We start from the raw sequence: 7,644 nt of genomic DNA on the forward strand, positions 1-7,644 counted from the left end.
CCTGGTGATGAGGGATTACTACCAACCACTAACTGGTGATGCAATTAGAAAAATACTTTGAATAAAAGGGGGAAATGGTAAAGATAAATGAGCTTATATGGCTAAAAGTTTTCAAAACAGAGTTAGGAGGTCATCTGAGTGGTTGCACTTATCCTCAGCAGGATCCCGGAGACAGCCAAAGTAGATACAATCTCAGGTACTGGTGCTCCTAAGGGCTATGGAGACACACAGGTTCTTTGATCATGGCGATTGGTTCTGGAGTTCAATGCCTTGTCAGTGGGCCCTACCTGGGAATTTGTTTCCCTGAGTGTAATGGAGTTGGACTCAGATGTGACCTTTCTACACATACCTCTTTTATCACTTTTACTGAACCTGTGGTTGGTGCTGGAGTTTGTGTATACCCAGGAGACTTCAGTCTCTGGACTGGCCATGTGCCAGCAAGGCTATGAGCCTCAGCAGAGTTGCAGCTCCTACTCTTCAGTTTGTTGGACTTGCACAGGTCAACTAACAGGGAGGTGAATATGGTCAACCACCACACCAGGGAAGCAAGAGTGCCTAGAACTCCAAGCTGGAGAATCACATCCATCAACCATGGATCTAAGCCCCTATTGATATAGAGGTGGAGTGGACATCACCAACCCAGGGTCCACAGGATGGAGGAATAAAATATGGATTAGAGTGAAATTACTAGTATTCTACTATAGAACTATTGTGACTAGTAATGGAAGAAACTGTAGCATTGATCTGGAGAAAGTGGTCAAGGTAGTTGCGGAGGGCAGGCAGAGGGAAGTAGAGATGAGATGTGGGGGCATTTTTGGGACTTGGAGTTGTCCTAAATAATATTGCAGGGACAGATGCTGGACATTATATATCCTGCCATAATCCACTGAATGTACTGGGAGAGAGTGTAAAGTACAATGTAAACTATAATTCATGTGGTTCAGCGTTCCCCCAAAATGTATTCACCAAATACAATGAATGTGCCACAATGATGAGGGAGGTTGTTGATGTGGCAGTTGCGGGGGATGGGGAGTGGGGTATGTGGGAACCTCTTATATTTTTTAATGTAACATATTTTGTGATTTATGTATCTTTAAAAAAAAGACAATTTAATAAAAATATGTATGTATATATAAAAGAAACTCATAATTACTAAGTACTTACTAATTGTTAATGGCTTTTGTAATCCATCCATATCTGTGTTCAAACCAGATTAACCAATAATTCAACTTCATCAATAACAAGCTGTACAGACTTGTGGACATAATTTAAATTCAGTGCTTTCATCTGTAACATGGAAAGGATGGAATAATAACACTGAAGAACTGGTGGGAGATTCAGGAAAAAAAATTTGTAGATTATCTCATTTAATTGTAACAAACACCTTATGAGTTTCAGATAATTAATAATCTTCCCCATGATCACACTGAGAAAAAGTGAAAGAGATTGCTTTGATACCACTGCATTGTTTGTGACCCCATGTACTGTATCTCCCTGTTTTGCAACTTAAATTACCCACATCATTCAGTTTTAATCTATATTTTTTCTTTTGCTGGTAAGAGTTTCTCTTGACTTCAAGCAAGATTTCTATCAGAACCAACATTACTTCCTTTCTCCCTCCCTCCCTCCCCTATCCCTCTCTCCCTCCCTCTCTCTTTCTTTCTTTCTTTTTCTTTCTCTCTTTTTCTTTTCTTAATGAATGTGGGTTCATGCGTATGTTTTGAGAAATGTCTCCATGATGAAAATAGAAGTGTATGTGTGCTACTAATTTCTTTTAGCAGTGCTAAATTTAAAGTTTATATAATGAAATCTTTAGGAGGCACTGGGAACTGAACCATGGACCTCCCATATGGTAGGTGGGAGCTTAATTACTTGAGTCACATCCACCTCCCTACAATGTCATTTTAGAATACCTTATTCTATCCATTGTATGGGCACTTTTGGAATTAGTTAAAACTGTTCTAGTTATTGGCAGAGTGTAAGAAGTTAATAGTTATCAGTAGGGATTTTTTTAAAAAGTAATATTCAGACTTCAATACTATTCTCTAAAGAAGTCTTTTAGCAGCTTTCCCACTCTTGTAAGTATGAGGCAAGTAAGAAATCAACAATTCCTCTTCCCCACAATGAGTTGCAAATACAATGGGATTAACAAACCCAAATTTAATATAAATAATCTCTAGTTTAGTTAATTTGAGTCTTACCAAGTAAATAATGTACTCTATTGCTCATCACCTTTGATCTTTTCATTAACTAGTTTTTCACATAGTATCAAGCCCTTCTGAGAAAGTGACAGGCAATCAAGACTTCATAAAACACCCTTAATTCTACACAGATGCAAGAAGTTCATTGCATCTAAAAACAGTTCCTGTTTATACAACTTAAAATTTTTGAACCTGAAATACTTCCAAAAGGTCTGGGAGAATTCTGAAATTAAATACTGTCTTATTTGGACTGCAAAGATTTTGCTTAAATGGATCCTCTTATCTGATGTTAACAATAGGAAACACAAAAGCATTTAGAATTCAGTGTGTCATATTGACCAAAAGAGGGAATCTAGTGTGTCAAAAGAAGAGGCATTTATCAGCTCACAAGCATAGTCATTAGTATCAGGGGCTCACTGTTGAATAATAACAAGGCCTAGAGCAACTTTGTGCCTGGGAATTCCCTTCTGTCAGCCTTCATGTTACTCAAATGTGGCCAGTCTCGAAGCCAAACTCAGCATGTAAATGCAATGCCTTCCCCCCAGCGTGGGACATGACACCCGGGGATGAGCCTCCCTGGCAACGAGGGACCACTATCAACTACCAACTGATGATGCAACTGGAAAATGACCTTATATGGAAGGTTCAATGCGGATCAGCAGAATATCCATGTCTACATAAAATACCATGACTTTAAAATGCTGTTTGACCTAAAGTAAGGGGGAAATGGAAAGGAGAAATGAGTTTATATGGCTACGAGTTTCTAAAAAAGAGTCTGGAGGCTGGCAGAAGGTTTGCCCTCATGCACAACTGAGCAGAGTCAGAGAGACAGATAAAGCAGATACAACCCCCAGATATTGGTTCCTTTGAGGGCTAAAGAGACCCATGGGAGTTATGGTCATGGCCGATGGGGTTAACTACCAGGGCAGATGGCCCCTCTTTGGAAATGGTGTTTATGTGTGATGAATCTGGACTCAGATGGGATCTCCCTTCATAAGACTTTCATGCTAATGTGCTGGAGGTGCAGTTAATGTTGGGGTTTAAGATATATTTAGGGGATTTGAATCTCTGGACTGACAATGTGATAGCCAGATCCTGAGCCTCAACAGACTCCAGCACCTACAATCTGATTTATTGGACTTACCACACTCAGCTAAGATGGAGGTGAAGAAGGACAACCACCACACCATGGAGCCTAGAGTGATTACAACTGAAAATGGGAGGATTGCATCCAGCATCCAGGTGGAATCTGAGCCTCCTCTTGACATAAAGGTGCAATGGACACAACCAATCCAGTGTCCACATAGAAGAGGTGGCATTGGATTGGGAAAAGTGGACATAATGGACAAAGGGTATGGGGAAAGGCAGGAAGAGATGAGAGGTGGAGGCGTCTTCGGGACATGGAGCTGCCCTGGATGGTGCTTCAGAGGTAATCACCGGACATTGTAAATCCTCACAGGGCCTACATGATGGAATAGAGGAGAGTATGGGCCATGATGTGAACCAATGTATATGAGGTGCAGAGGTGCCCAAAGATGTACTTACCAAATCCAATGGATGTGTCATGATGATGGGAACGAGTGTTGTTGGGGGGGGGGAGAGGGGGGGTGGGGGGGTGGGGTTGAATGGGACCTCACATATATATTTTTAATGTAATATTATTACAAATTCAATAAAAAATAAAAAAATTAAAAAAAAAAAAAAAAAAAAAAAAAGAAGAGGCATTATCAGAACTAGTCAATAGAAATAGAATGATTCAAAGTCAGAGAATTCAGGCAAAACAAAACTTTTTGAAGAATGAGAAATATGAATGAGGAACCTGGAAAATACTATCATATTGTTGCAAAGAAATGTGGGGTAAGCCCATAACTGAAGTTGGAACAAACGGAGCAGACAACTGAGGTTGAACTGTGCGTAGTCCTCTTCTCCAATGAGAAAATGATACAAATCCTCCAGAATTACAAAATTGAAAATATTGACAGCATTGAGTCTTGGTAAGAACATGCAACAACCAAATCTCTCACACACTGTAGAGTGAGTGTAAAACTGTGCAACCATTTTGGAAAATGTGCCCATGGTTTCTTGTTAAACTAAATTGTACTTATTCTATGACCAATAATTATTCTCATAAGAATTTACCCATGAGAAATGAAAAATTGGTATGAGAATATGCATAGCTGCTTTATTCCATAACAGACAAAAGCTGAAATAGTTCATGTGTCTATCAACAAGAATAAAAAGTAATCCCACACCACATAGAATGGCAATTAATTTTTTTAAAAACAACAGAATCCAATAAGCACTGGAAAGGAAGTGGAGAAATAAGAACACTTCTTAGCTATTGGTAGAATGTAGAATGGTACAGCCTCTGTGGAAGACAGTTTGGCATTTTCTTTGGGAGGCTAAATATATAGAACTGCCATTTGATCCAGCAATTCCTCTACTAGGAATATATACATAAGAACTGAAAACTGTGGCACAAACAGACATCTGCACATTGATATGCATAGCAGCATTAATCATAATTGCCAAAGGATGGAAACAACTCAAGTGTCCATCAACCAATGAATGGATAAACAAAATATGGTATATACATATGATGGAATATTATGCTGCTATAAGAAAAAATGAAATTAGGACACATGTGGTAACATGGATGACCATGAAGATATTATGTTAAGTGAAATAAGTCAGACACAGAAGGACAAATACTGTGTGTCTCACTAATGCAATCTAATTATGAAGAATAAATAGATGGAGTTAAAACCTAGAGTACAGGTTTTTAGGAGATAAGAGGAGGACTGAGAAAGAGTACTGAGGCTTAATATATTTAGTAGTTTTAATTAACTTAACTGTAAAAGTGTGGAAATGGGTAAAGTTGATAGTAACTCATTACAGTGAGTAGAACGAACACAACTGGTTTATAAATGGGATTGGGGCTGGAAAAGGTAGTGTGGTGATGTAAAAGTCAGTTGAAAGAAAGCCCGAAAATAATCTAGGGACTGAATAATATAGTGAACCCAAAGGTGGATGAGAATGTGGTTAATAGTACAAATACAAGAATGTCCTTCAATGAAGTAGAACAAATGTGCATCACTATTTCAAGGTGGTAAGAATGTGGAGAAACATGGGAAAAATACATTAATTAATGCAACCTATGGACTATAGTTAGCAGCAATACTGTAATATTCTTGCATCAATGCCAAAATGTACTGTGTTAATAATTGTGTGGTATGAAAAAATATACCAAATACACTCTATATACTATAGTTAGTGGTAATAACAATGCCAAAATGTACTATTAATAAATGTGTGGTATGGAAAAATATATCAAATGTACTCTATAGACTATAGTTAATGGTCTCATAATCTGTAACAAATGTTCCAAAACAATGTAATGTGTTGGGGGTGGGGGTTGTATGGGAATTCCACATATGTGTGTGACTGTTTTGTAAGTTCACAATCTCTAATAAAAATATATATATGTATATTTTAAAGTTTTATTTTGTTTATTTATCCCCCCTCCTTGCGACTTGCTTACTGTTGGCTTTCTGTGTCCATTCTCTGTGCTTTCTTCTGTGTCTGCTTGTCTCCCTTTGTTGCATCATCTTGCCGCACCAACTGTCTGCAGGTGCAGGCTGTCAGCTCTCCGTGGCCACAGGCCAGCTTGCCTTCATAAAGTGGCCCTGGGAAACACTCCCAGGGCCTCCCATATGGTAGACAGGAGTCTAATTGGTTGAACCACATCCACTTCCCTAAAAATATATATTTTTAAAAAGAATAAAAAGTAATAAACTGCTGATACATAGAACAGCAAGAATGGCTTTTCCTCCTTGTTGCTGAAATGTGGTCTCTCTCTAAGCCAGGGATTCTTAATCTTTCTTTGTTCCACAGACCCCTTTCTCAGTAAGGTGAAAACCATAGACCCCTTCTCAGAATGTAATGGTAGCTAGTTTTATGGCACTCACCATCAGAAGTCAGAGAAAATAAGATAATAAGTTGATTTTTTTTCAATTCAAGCTCATGGACTCCCTGAAATCTTTCTGTCGACCTCTGGTTAAGAACCCGTGCTCTAGGAATGGTGCCGCCCACACAGAGAGCTGACACAACAAGATGATGCAACAAAAAGAAACACAGATTCCCGTGCCGCTGACAACAACAGAAGCGGACAAAGAAGATGCAGCAAAGAGACACAGAGAACAGACAACAGGGGTGGAGGGGGGAAGGGGAGAGAAATAAATAAATAAATAAATCTTAAAAAAAAAAAAAAGAACCTGTGCTCTAAGTCAAACTCAGCATATAAACTCACTCCCTTCCTCCCAACTTATGCGCATCTCAGGAGGATCTCATTGGCTGGCACAGTAAACAGTGTCTAATATGGGGTGCTCCTGAGGTCTCTAGAGACATCTAGACACTATAGGCAGGGCAGACAATTTCAAGAATTCAGCACCTTGTCAGTGGACCTTATCTTGGAATATATGTTCCCCAATGTAACAGAGTTAGACTCATTTATAATTTCCCTATACATGGCTCTTCTGCCCCTCTTATTTGAACCTATAATTAGCACTATACCCATTAAATATAAGTACCAGAGACTTCAATCTTGGTTTATTCATTTGCCAGTTGAGCCCTGAATCTCAGCAGTGTTGCAACACCCACTGTCCAGTTCTTCAGGCTTGTCCAAAACAACTAACAAAGGGATGATGATGGACAATGCCCTTCCCAAAAAAACAGAATATCTACAACTGCAAACATTGCAGTTCCATCCATCTGCCCCATAGGGTCTAAGCCCCCTCTCAATTAGAAACAGAGTGGGCATCATCATCCTAAAATCCTCAAGATTGAGGAATGAACAAATATAAGGGGGAATGCAACTATGGACTAAAGTAGACTTATTATTATTCTAGCAATAGAAGAACTTGTAACACTGATATAAAAACAGTGGTCACCAGAGGGCCTGAGGGGAGGGAGACAGAAGAATAGGTTTAACATGGGGGAGTTTGGGGACTTAGAATTGTTCCAAATGAAATTGCTATCATGGATACAGGCCTCTATATTATACATTTTGTCAAACCTATAAAAGTGTGTGGTGCAAAGTGTAAACTATAATGTAAACTATTGGCCATAGTTAGTAGCAATGCTTTCATTTGTGTTCATCAATTGTAACAAATGTACCACACTAATGAAAGATGTTGTTAACGGGAAAAAGTATGGGAGAAGGAGTGGTGGAGTATATGGGTATTCCTCTATATTTTCAATGAATCATTTATGGAATCTAAAGTTTCTTTAAAAATAAAACATAATTTAAAAAGAGAATGGCTTTTGAAAACATTATGCTGAGTTACAGAAGCCTTATGCAAAAGAGGACATACCGTCATATTTTTATTATTCCATTTATATGTAATTCTAAATGAGGTAACACTCAACTATAGTTGAAGTGGTG

The 7,644-nt window shown here is 38.6% G+C and overlaps 1 protein-coding gene across 1 annotated transcript in view; it reads left to right on the plus strand.

The window, feature by feature from the left end:
- LOC111760616 (uncharacterized) overlaps positions 1 to 7,082 on the plus strand; it is a 153,036-nt gene extending 145,954 nt beyond the window's left edge. The window contains exon 5 of the mRNA XM_058296404.2: positions 6,222 to 7,082. The gene's annotated coding sequence lies outside the window, so the exon portion shown is untranslated. The remainder of the gene's footprint in view (positions 1 to 6,221) is intronic.
- Positions 7,083 to 7,644: the final 562 nt, after the last annotated feature.

Source organism: Dasypus novemcinctus, chromosome 4 (genome assembly GCF_030445035.2).
Source record: "Dasypus novemcinctus isolate mDasNov1 chromosome 4, mDasNov1.1.hap2, whole genome shotgun sequence".
Lineage (NCBI taxonomy): Eukaryota > Metazoa > Chordata > Mammalia > Cingulata > Dasypodidae > Dasypus > Dasypus novemcinctus.